At 38.1% G+C, this 12,020-nt stretch overlaps 1 protein-coding gene and 1 long non-coding RNA gene across 2 annotated transcripts in view; both read right to left on the reverse strand.

The window, feature by feature from the left end:
- Positions 1–12,020, reverse strand: part of HS6ST3 (heparan sulfate 6-O-sulfotransferase 3) — a 297,613-nt gene that overhangs the window by 153,046 nt on the left and 132,547 nt on the right. The window lies entirely within an intron of this gene.
- Positions 4–11,474, reverse strand: LOC110408106. Its single transcript, XR_002444164.1, has 4 exons — positions 11,435–11,474; positions 3,580–3,770; positions 623–689; positions 4–58 (listed from the first exon to the last, which is right to left on the reverse strand). It is a non-coding gene; the product is annotated as an uncharacterized LOC110408106 (long non-coding RNA).

Genomic DNA, 12,020 nt, shown 5'->3' on the forward strand with positions numbered 1-12,020 from the left:
GCCCTGCCTTCCCACCAGGTGCTCCATCACTGTTTCAGGCCATGACTTAGCATTTCTGCTACACAAAGAAACAAGGTGAGGAAATAAAACACCTGAGTAAAAGAATGAGATCCTGTACTACTAGTTTCAGTTCCACCATTAGCAGTCAGCAGCTCTTTAGGACCTCTTCATACAAGAGAAAAAACGCCATACCATGAGTCATGCATTGATTATGTTCTTGAAACAATTATATAACTTTACTCTAATTTTTTTTTCTTATTAGCCATCTGAGTGTCTGCATGTACGTCTTTACACACCACGGATAACAAAATCCATTTGATCTAAATATGAACATAAATGTGAACCGTCAATTTTTTTATTGCTGCTACTAAAACAAAAATATAAATGGAAGTGATAATTATGCCCAAATGGCTATTTCATTAACTGGATTCTTTCACAGTTCTTCAGAGTATCATAATGACAGTCATCAATTCTGGCACTCAAGGACAGCAAATGATTCATAGTCAACTACACTGAACTAATTAAAAGCATTCCATAGTGCAAGATGAAAACACTGTCATCCGCTCTAAGGAGGGCAGAGGTGAAAATTATGCTGCAGAAACATTTCAAGCAAGGTTCTTACCTGTTGAAATTGAATACATCCCAAGTAAAAGTCAATGTTCCCAGCATTTGCACAGATGACAAATTTGCTGTTCAGAATAATCAGATCAAAGGGAAAACAAGATGGAATTAAATTAGGAGTTTTAAATTCAACAGGAGTATCTAGGCTCCTACATAGCACTATTCATTAGTGAATAAAAAGGTGTTTGACTATAATTACACAAAGCTAATAATTAATTTATTTCAATATATGATTTAGCGGGTGTTTTTACAATTTTCTACACTAAAAAGATCTGTTGATTTTTAATGAGACTAGTGAAAATAAGCTTCAACTTTTATAATCATTTTGTAGAAAAATGAGGAGAAAGGCATCAAAGATGCTGATGGCAGTGTATTTTTCTCTCATTTCACACACTTAAGACCTAATGTAAGGATTCTATTCTCTCTGAAACAGTACATTGCCACTAGCTTTCTTTCAGAGTTGCAGTGCTTCCCAACTACAGCTTGATGCAATCAGCAGGGATCATGGCCAAAGCAATAAGCAGGGTTTATATACTGTACTGTCAGGCAAAACAAGGAGTCAGACACACAAGGAATACGAACAATATATTTTGTAGAAGCAGTTCACAATTAGATTTCTACTTAAGATAGAAAAAGGGGTGCGTAATGCTAGAGTAGTACTATAAGGGCCAAAATCCCTGGGAATGCTCATGAGACCAAGCAATAGTTGTTCCTGATCAACAGTAGTATTAGCAAATTGATAATGATAAGTATTTGCAAGACACCAGGCAAGACCAGTCTGTTATTGGAAGTGAGTATCTAGTAGGTGAGGTAAAATTCCCACTGATCAAAGCATTATATTTGTTAAATTGATTGGGATTTGTGGAATGTGCTTTCACACTTCTTCCAACAGAACCTGGTTGGATTTTCCATTTCATTCAACACATTTCTCCAAACAATTTTTTTTGAAAATCCAAAGAACGTAGAATTCCTCAGCTCTTCTGATTGACATTTGCCTCAAATACACTTCTAGCAGCGCACAGCTCCAAATTTAAAAGCACAAAACTAGTCTGGTGCTCACTTCTTCCATGACTTTTTGTGCAATGCAGCATGCAGTTTGTCTGCTTACAATACATTTACCAAGTATTTTGTCATACTCTTCAGCCCTCTAGCAAATAAACAGAATCTTAATTAATTCTTAGTCCAGCTTTATTGTGCTATAATACAGGTTAATAGGGAATAAACAACTGCTACTTCTTGTTATGTATCTAAAAATAAACACTCTATTAGGCACTATGCAATATTTAGGAAAAATCTAAGGCACAGAAACCTCAGAGGCTGGGAAGGATAGAAGTAAGCAAAGGAGTGTGTAAATAAGCTAATGTGGAGCTCAGAAGAGCATGGGAATACACAACAAGACTGACAGGCAAAGAAATTTAGAATCAATAAAGATCTATTATTTAAGACATTTTTTATTTAATAAATTAATAAAGTATTTGTTTTTATTTCTAAATCATGGAAGTCTTTCCAGACACATGTATATGGAAACTATATGGACACACTTGCAGCTGTTATCCAAAAAGCTGAGAGGGATTTGGAATGAGATTAGGTACTTATAAAGATATTAGAAAATTATATAAGATGATTGGAATTCACAATTAATAACAGATAAGAAAAAAAGCACAAAAACCTGCAGTGCTTCACAGAATAAACCAAGAAAGATGCTTATCATGCAGCACTGCCAGATGTTATTGGCGTGCTCCAATGCAACCATTCCTGATTTTATTCACTGACAATGCTGAAAGTGAGGGAACGAGCAGAAGATGTACTTGCATCTGTCCCAGTTGAACTTGTTAGTTTGGGTTCAGTCTAAGAATAAGAAAAGCATAGGCATACAATGCTTTAGTCACTGTTGCTTAACTTTGTTGGATCTCATCCTCAATCCCCACTTCCTCAATTACAGCTTGCTGGGCATTTGCATGAATCCCTCTTTTCTGTGCGAACAGGGATGAAAAACCTGACTTTTTTCAGGAACATTGCAAGCTGAGAAATATTTTGAAACAAATAAATGCAGAAATGGATAATACTGTGTTGAAGCACTAAGATATAAGCCTTTTTTAGGCATCAGGAAGAAGATCTAAACATAAGAAATCCTTTAATCAACTTCAGAGCTGTAAGACAAAGGACAACGGCTCATAAGAATGCTAGGGATGTTCAGGGATAACCAAACTTCTTTGTACACAAGAACGGCTTTTGAGGCATCTACTTACAATTGAATATGCATTAATTAATGGAAAGCCTGAAGGGATAACAAAAGATTGATGGCAATCCTACTCTGCAGAGCCCTACAAATGAGCTTGCTTGGCCCACCGAAGGCTGAAAAACAGCACTTACCTCTCCAGGAAGCTACTTCTGGAGGGGTCATAAGGAACACTGTAATACAACTGCCCATCCCCTGCCCCACTGCTGTTATCAGTCAGGCCAGTATCATTTCCTGGTGAGGAAGCCAACAAGAGGCCATGTGCCAGGAAGGGATGAAGTCAGACCCTCCAAGCCTGCCTGGAGCCACGCAAGGCAGATAAGTCAGAGAAGGCACAATCCATGAGTTGAGGGGCAAAAGTGGGATGGTAGTGAAATAGAATTCTGGTTTGATTATTTTTTTTTCCCCAGAACTTCATTGGGAAGGAAACAGATATGGTTCCCCACTCCAAGCTCCAACAGGTCAATGAAGAGAAACTAAAGGCAAAAAAGTGAAAAATTCAAGGGAGGACAGCATTAGTGAAAACTGACCAGAAGCCCCAGCTAGAGAAAAGCTATGCATTTTAAGGGTATTTAAGGGGATTTATAACCAGTCAGGCTCCAAAGAAACTGCTTCTGTGCCAAAAGCCACTCAAAGTAATCCACTCTCACTGCTCCCTGCAATCCCTTTCTGGATAATGTTGAATCAGCTGACATACATGTTAGTTTGGCAGAACTCACCTACAAATTGCTCGCTGAAGGAACACTATTACACAAAAGTGTGATCTTCCAACCATGGAGAAACGTGTGCCTTTCTCAAAAGGAATATTTGCTTCTACACCAATTGAAAAGTAGTTGCAGTGATGTACACGCATCCTGTCTCAGAGCAAAATCTTCTTTTGACTCTGGTAGTGAGTTGGTAACACATTGATCTGAAAAGCATTTAAGTCAAGATGCCAAATGAAGAACATGTTTCAATTAAGCTTAAAAACAGAGAATGAAATAAAATGCATTGAAGCAATAAACTGATTCTGCACAGGTAATCATTCATACATAACCCATCACATTGAGTTTTCAGCATCCTTTTCTACCCACACCACAATGTGAAATGTTGATCGCCCACACTGTTACTCTAGCAGTTACACCTTGCACGCTAGTCTATTTTCAGAGCCAGCAGAAAAAGTTTTAGACCCTTGCTCATCTTTATAGTCAGAAAGGAGTGGGGTGATTTCAGAGTAGCAATGGGCAACGAAGATCCAATGTGCTGAGCAGGAAACTGGCATGATTAGTGCAGCCAACAGCATGTTTAAATGTCAACCCATATCTCAGATGCAAACACTTCATTTAATTAATTAGGTAACTCCTTAGCCTCAAGACCCAGCCTGTGGGGAGCTTTATTTAGGTAGGACCGTAATTAAGTATTGAAGGCCACTGAGATGCACTAATCATTCCAGGAGACTCTGAAATCTACAGGATGGACAGCAAATGGCCCCTGTTTCACTACTGCCTCCATAGTACTCTGTACAAGCCCCTGCTACATTTCCAGCTGTATTGAAACAATCCACTTGCAGCTTTGTGTCCTTTGCATCAGTTCCAGTTCTGATGCGTACAGCATGCTCTACCGCCCTTAACACACATGAAGGCCACCAGTGTCACTCTGTATTCTTTCCTGCTTTGTTCTAAAAACAACTCAAAATTACATGGGTTTTTTTTTGAGCTCCTTTACTAATTTGTGGCAACTCTCTTTAAATCAACCCTTCCCTTCAGTATGCATAGACCATCAAAGATGCAGCGGGCATGAAAGGTCACATCATCACAATTCCTTATCTTTAATCAGACTTCCCTTTTCCCTTCTGCTGTAATCACTTTCCATCTTATTTTAGATCACAGCAGACTTTTTCCCTCCCTCACTCTCGCTGTACTTTTCCTTCCTTTCATTAGGTTATGTGATAAAAAGCTCATCTTGTTCCCATTCCCCTTCAATTACTACTTGTTTCTGTAGCTATGTTATTTAGGTCTGCATAGGATTTCGAGAACATAAAATCCATGGACAATAAAAAATATAAGTCTAATATACCCTGCAACATCTTATATCACTCTATTGAGGACAAAGAAAGGAAGCTTAGATTCATTTCTGGTAATGAATAAAAGACAAGCAGGACATAACAAGGCCCTGCCCAAGAATCCTTCATGGGTTGCTGTATTACAAAGATCTGCTCAGATATCTGCGACAACAGAATGAACCTAAATGCACACCTCTTTTGAACTCTAGCTTCCCCACACTGCAAGGAGAACATGCAAAAGAAATGGAGCAGCACTCTCCTTATGTCAGACCAAAGGGGGAGGGGGGAGAGGTTTAGCTCACAATCTTCAGCAAAAGAAATAGAGACACATCCCAGGGATATGCTCCCAACTATATGGAGACTAGTAATGCCATCAGTCATAGGTGTGGTACCTGTGTGCTGTAACAGATTTTTCTGCATTCTGTGACATGATTTTATTCCATTTTACTCAAATTTCTTTGTTTTTTGATCTTACTCAAGTGTTTGAAACACACAATGCCCCTGATCACATGAAGCATCTCCCTTTTTTCTGAACCTGTCTTCTGTAGCTTCATTTGATGTCTCTGAGATCTAGTAGAAGGCAAAGATCCTGTATGAGAACACTCACTGTTCACCCTTCCTGTGCCATCTGTGCAGTTATAGGCCTCCTTATATCCACTACTCTATCATTTCCTTCCAAGGAAGGAAGGGTCCTGGGTTTATTTAATCACTCACTACTTGTGCAGAAGCTCTCACATACCTTTACATGTCTTTATGATTCTTACAGTGCCCCCTCCAGTTCTATGACACCCTTTTCAAGTTAATGGAACAGAACCATACGTTGCACTCTAGATGCAGTCAAGTCAAGGATTTCTGCTGTGCTAGCTGTTTTCTTCTTTATTCTCTGCATTATCACCCCTGATTTTCTGCATCTTTGACTTCTGCTGAGCCCAGATGTAATGCTGTTATGGAGCTACCTGCTCCATAACAACTTGTAAAGTCCCAGTTCAAGGAACTGGACACTGAACACAACTTTTTGTTGCCATTGCTGTGCTTACCACTGGGGTAGGAAGACATGCAACACGAAGAGGTGACCAAACAGGAGTACTCAACAAACAGCAACTGCCAGGCACCCACCCAGCTCCCGTGCTCCAAGTACACATGTCCTAAAAATACCAGTGAGCATTTTAAAAGATGGTGCATTCATGCATCACATCACATTTTTGTTGTTGGACAAAACCCAAACTGCATTGCCGCTAGCGGGTTGAGTTAAAATGGAAATCTATTTTACAAATTTTTTGAAGTATTAAGTCATGCGGAATGTATGCTGTCCTAAGTATTAAAGGGTCAGACAACTGTAGGGTGCAAATATATGTATCTTCAAATTCAGTTGAAGATACAGGCTGCCAAATTTAGGGAACAAGATTACATCTCTGACATAAGCTCCCTACATTTCTAAATTCCTGAATCAATGTGCCAGGTCACAACCCAGTGCTACACTGGATAATGCAACAGGTCTAGTTTTCCACACATGGCCCAACTTTCCTAATAAGGAAACTCAAGTGGAAACCCAGAGAGGAGCCATGGGAGCACCTGGTAAAACAGTTCTGTGGCAAATGGCTGTGCTCACAACACAGGCAATGGGAAGCAGTAGATCGCACTGAACTTAGATGCCTGAACTCAGATGAAAATTAGACCTCTAAAGTCTGTATCTGTTTGTCGCTAACAGCATTTTTATCAATAAGTAGATATTAACAACAACGGTTCTCCTATGTTTAATGTCAGTCTGTATTCCTGTTCCAAGAACAGTTAAGAAAAAATAAAAGCTAGTATTGCCCTCTAATCCATTTCCCATTCTTCATCCAGCACAGACTTGCACTACTTGGGCATCAGCCACTAGTTTGCTGTCTAGAGCTGCTAAGAGAAATCATCTTCTTTAGTTACCAGCACTTATGAACTATCAGTTTTGATGCATTTCTGAGCCAAGGTTATCCTGCCCAACAGATGCTGGATGTGTTTAGTCCCTCTGCCTGCTATGGTGGGTGGAAGTGCAGACAAGCAGAACACAGTGTGCTTGCAAGGGCCTCTGATTTTTGTATGTGCTGCCCAGATGTTACCTGCTGCAATAGATTTAGTATGATCTCATTAAAAAGAATAAGACTTCCTTTTCTGCTCTTAAAATGCTACTCACGGGAAACTTGACCCTCATGAATATTAGATGTTTATACTCACACAAGCAATGGTAGGCATATGCGGGAATATAACAAATATTAGGCTGCTAGAAGCGTAGATCAGATTCTGCTGTGGACTACCTTTAAAAAATTACCCATATTACCCTTTATGCTTCAAGCTCCTCTCAAGGGATCTTACTTTAAAAATTAAGTCACTTGTCTGTCATGTCAAGTTGCAAAAGACAAGTTGCAGAAACTGCAGCGAAGTGCTCAAACCTATGAAATCTTGCTACCAAGCCTTTAACTGATTTGTGTAGCTTCTTGCTTGTGATAGGCAAGAAACAATTGTTAAAAATAAATTCAAATCGAAGTGTCTCAGAATATCTAAAGATAAAATGGCAAGTAAATACTATGAAGACTTACGAAAAAATGCTCCTATGTAATTTCCTCATAAAAGGAAGTGACTTTTGATTTTTAGCATAGAAGGTCTTTAGCAGGCTGTGTAAATCAAAAACAATAAACAATTTGCCCTACAGCTATTATTAGCTAACACTTTAAAAATAAAATAGTAAGAAAAAGAAGAAAACGAATTACTTGCAAGTGAAAACTGAAAAAAAAAAAAAAAAGCCATTATTGGGGCAGGGATGCTGAAACATCCCTGTCAAAATTTGTCTATCCAGAACAATTTATACCCTCTGAGTGCTTCATTTAACCCACACACAAAGAATCAGTCTCCATTTTCTAATACATAAGGTTAAAAGGAAGGCAATATTTTGCAGGCTATTTATTAGGGCAAGAAACTCTGCAGATTGGAGCTTAAATTGGGCTGGGCAGCTCCAAGCAGGGCAAGAGGACAGCCTAAAGAGCCTTCCACCGTTCTGCACTTCTTCTTGAGATCACAATTCTTGTCTCTGCTCTTCCTCTGCTCAATAAATATGTAAATCCATTCTGGGGGCAGAAGTAGAAAGAGTGGGAATTAAGTAAGACTCATGGTGAGAGCTGGAGGCGCAGGTTACTCCGTGGCCATGCTACACTAATAACCTCCGCTCTCAATGGGCATGGTCTACTGCAGAACCCATTTTGATAGTATGCGCAGCCATGGCTTCACTTCTAACGTCCCAGCATAGATCAAAAAGAAGGATTCAACTAAGCCAATGATGGAGAAAAACTAATTTCATGGTAAAATAATTCTAAAATATATTTAAGGTACATTGGTAAGGCTACTTTAAAGGGAATCTGCATTACAAAGCATGTAAGGGAATTGAAGACTATATTCTGACGTTCTCCAGCTGCTAAAAAAAATAGTTATTCTTTATCACTTTCTGACTATGGTATTTTATGTAAACAATTTTCTGAGAAGAAAACTTCTTCGTTCCTTCACTGTATTGCTTTGGTACTTATTTTTAAGACAGAATAGAAAGAGCTGCATCTTCTCCATCATTCAGAATTTCTTTTTACTCTCAGAGGACAAAGAAGAACAGGATGTAGAGAAAAATTTAAAATAATATTTAACGAAAAAGTCAGCTGTCTAAACGTGACTCGTAAGACCTGAAGTTGCTTAGAACAAATGTAAAAATGTCCTTTGGATTTTACATGTAGCAGTACTAGGAATCACTGCAGAAGACTTGTCAAAGCAGCTGTGGCTAAACTTTGCACATTCATCGAGCAAGAAATGGAGAATGCAGCACTGATGCAGCAAAATGTTCAGAGAAACAGCAGTTCATCATCAGACAAAAATGGAATAGGTAGGTTTTCAAAGCTGTATTTGTTCAAGAGCAAAGTATTAGATGCCTGAAGAATACCTGGGATCCTGAAATTTGGACATTTATTTTTTACTAGGACATGGAGTGCCTGAAAATATCATCAGAGAATATAAGTTGCTATTGTACTCACTAACAGATTATTAATAAAATTAAATTAAAAGCAAGTTATAAGCACGTAAGATATTTTAAAACAGAATTATAAGGGTAGAAGACTACTAAGACCAATGGAAAGTAAATATTAATCCATTTATTAAACAAAAGCTTAATTAAAGCATGCAATGCCATTTAAAGTCCAAATTTCTGGATAATGCTCATTTAAGTTTGCATTGTCAATCTAGATAGAAAGTACATTTAAAATACAGTATTTTCTTACATACTTGCATCTTGTAACTGGAGAAACAAGCCTTCTGGCTAGACAAATTCAATTTAAAATCTCAGAATTTAAAATACCTAACTTTTCTGTAATTCCAAGATTTTGTTATTATTAAATACGACACTATTGGATGTAGCATAACTCAGATGTAACAGTGAACTTGCAGACCTGAGCTGAAAAGGAGCATTAATTTCATTTCCATAGTAAAAAAGGAATAGCTGAAATGGATCACACATGGAAATAAATCGGTTCATTCTCATTTCATGCATAATGTGAAATTAAATGGGCAAAAAATGAAAGATGAGAACAATATGACACCACTCAATTATGCTTACTTTAACAACTCTTACTGCTCTGCAAGATGTACTTTTTTGTATGTACGTTGAAATTACTTATCAATTCCATGGCCAGTGGCTATACAAAGGCTCAGTTTGGATAGAAAAAAAGATGGAGATGAAGACCGTAACAGAAGGAATATTTTTCTTTTTTTTTTTTAAAAACAATTCTATTTAATCATTCTGTTTTATGCGCATTAACCTGTAACAGCAACTTATCCTATTGCTTTCTGTATAATTCTTCATCACATCAAATGCTGGAAACAGCTATTTAAGGAAGTCTTATAACTGCAGACTTGTGCTGCATCTTGATACACACCATGCGGCACAAGCCAATTAACCCTCATCTTCGTCTTGACACTGCTCTGCACCACCTGTCCAAGGAGCAATACTGTACCATGGAGAACAAGTTTCACTCATGCTCCAGAACAGTAAACCACAATTATCTCTGCTCAGCCACCTTTTGCTTGCTTCTCATAAGAGAACTAAGCTTACAGTTATTTTTATGGCTATAGTTAAGATTATTATTAGCTCGCTGCTTTTTTCCACATCTAAGGGATTGAATTGTGCTACACGCTCTTGTATTATCCGCTTCCATATATATTCTACCTATATTCTTCTCTGTTTGTTTCATCAACCTACGCTGTAGTCCTTCTTTGTTTTGCTAATGGACTTGTTGCCACAGAATACATAGAAGTAACAGTAATATGATCAGGGATTTCAAATCCCAAAAACGCGATCTCAAAACATTTTGGTTTCTATACTGCAGTGTAACTGTGGCAAGGAAAATGTTCACAGCTGAGAAAAAGCTGAGAGTTAAGCAGAGAACCTGGGAAGCAAAATTAGGCTCTGCAAATCTGAACAGCACACGCACATATATGTGACTCTCTATCTTTTTGAATTTAGCATAGTTGTTGGTTTTTTGTTTTTGTTTTTATTTTTCACTTTTATTTGTTCTGAGTTTTAGGCTTCAGGTTACGAGAAAACATATTCCATGGAAGACACTCTTTTAGAATTAGACTGACAGACTACCGATGCGAAGCACTTCAGTCCTATACATTGTTGAGCTTTACTTTTGGATCATGCACCTGAGTTAACTGTGGCCCCAGGCAAATCAATTAATCTCACTTTATTCCACTTTCTCTCTCAGAAGTCACACCATTACTCTTTCATCGCAGGGACAGAATCTGTGAGTGATGGTGGTAAAAATTCTACAGGGGAAATGTAGCCCGCAATGGCTCTGTTTTCAGTTTTCCTTTTGATACGGGAGGCATGGCATGTTGCTCTTGCTAAAAATTAATGTGTTTCAAGTGAAATGTTTACAAAGAGAGAATCATTATTATGCAGCTAATGAAAGATGGATAAAACTTGTCTAAATTAATATTATGGGAGAACTAAACTCTTTTTAAAAGACAATGAGGGAAAATTCCAGTGACTTGGACAGACTTGTACATATTTAACAAATAATGCATTTTCTATTCTACCTCAGAGGCACATAATGATGATATTTCCAGGGCTAAATTAACATGGCCAACCTTCTGCAACGTAAATAGGCTGCTATTGATTAAATTAAGCATGGGGTGAACTTAAGCTGTTTTATCTGACTGTCAGTGAATGTTTTGCTGGCTGGGAATGTCCCCAAAGAGGAACAGAAGTGCTTGGAATCAATACTGTCCAATCCAATTTTTTTTCACTGTTATCAAGGACAACTCTGTAATTAAGAAGCAATTCCATTACACTGTCCACCACACCACACTACATAGGGATCACAGTCAGGCAGCTTCTCACACACCTTGTCCGGTGGCTTTGAATAATGTATTACCCAAGCAGATTCTTAAGTGTATATAAAAGAAGGCTTCATTGCAATTAAATTTTAATTGATGGCTTAAAGAAGAATGCCTTTCATATTTACCTTGGTCTAAGCAGATGTCATCCTGAAGAACCCAGGACCTATTAGATAAATTAGGCACAGTCAAATTAGTCAGAGCTTTTTGTTCTGTAATAACCACGATATCTAGAAGATCCTGGCTACCCTGCAAAACTTCCCCGCTCCACAGAGATAATGCTGCTTACCCATCTGCCTCATAAATACTGCCATGTTTGACCTGAGATTCTGTCTCCATGCACTCCACAAGCATATTCAGTAGCTCCCCTGCAGCAGGAGTTGAACCACATTCTCAGAACAGAAATGTTCCATCCACAGTCCCATTACAGGCCTCCCTTCCTGAAATCTGAAGTTAACAGAGCATTTTCCCTGCTGGTCTTATTTTTCTACCTCTTCACTTTCACTGTATTTATAAGGAAGTTAGAAACAAGTTCTCCAGAATTCAGAATGTTTCAAAAAGTAAAAGCTCAAAATTGAATAAGGATGTGATGTCAAAAAAGTTACAGTACAAACGTAAGGTCAAAATGGTTCAGATGCAAGTTTACCTTAAGTTTCTAAAAGTGAACCTAAGGAGCTGGACAACCTTACAGACTCTTGGATGTGCTTTCAAATC

This window comes from Numida meleagris, chromosome 1 (assembly GCF_002078875.1).
Source record: "Numida meleagris isolate 19003 breed g44 Domestic line chromosome 1, NumMel1.0, whole genome shotgun sequence".
In the NCBI taxonomy this organism is placed as follows: Eukaryota; Metazoa; Chordata; class Aves; order Galliformes; family Numididae; genus Numida; species Numida meleagris.